This window comes from Vespula pensylvanica, chromosome 23 (assembly GCF_014466175.1).
Source record: "Vespula pensylvanica isolate Volc-1 chromosome 23, ASM1446617v1, whole genome shotgun sequence".
Taxonomy (NCBI): domain Eukaryota; kingdom Metazoa; phylum Arthropoda; class Insecta; order Hymenoptera; family Vespidae; genus Vespula; species Vespula pensylvanica.
The window spans coordinates 1,443,213-1,443,446 of record NC_057707.1 but is presented as its reverse complement, the minus strand read 5'-3'; positions in this window follow the sequence as shown (position 1 = coordinate 1,443,446).

The window sequence follows — 234 nt, the reverse complement described above, 5'->3', positions numbered from 1 at the left end:
AGAGAGAGAGAGAGAGAGAGAGAGAGAGAGAGAGAGAGAGAGAGAAGTAAAAAAGAGAAACAAAAAATATCCAGCTTGCATCGAAATAAAATTTCGCAGGTACGACGACGAAAGGGTTGAAAGTACGACCGGTATAAAACCGCTGCTTGCCAACTAAAAGCCATTTCACTCTCTCACTTGCCCTTCCTCTCTCTCTCTCTCTCTCTCTCTCTCTCTCTCTCTCTCTCTCTCTCT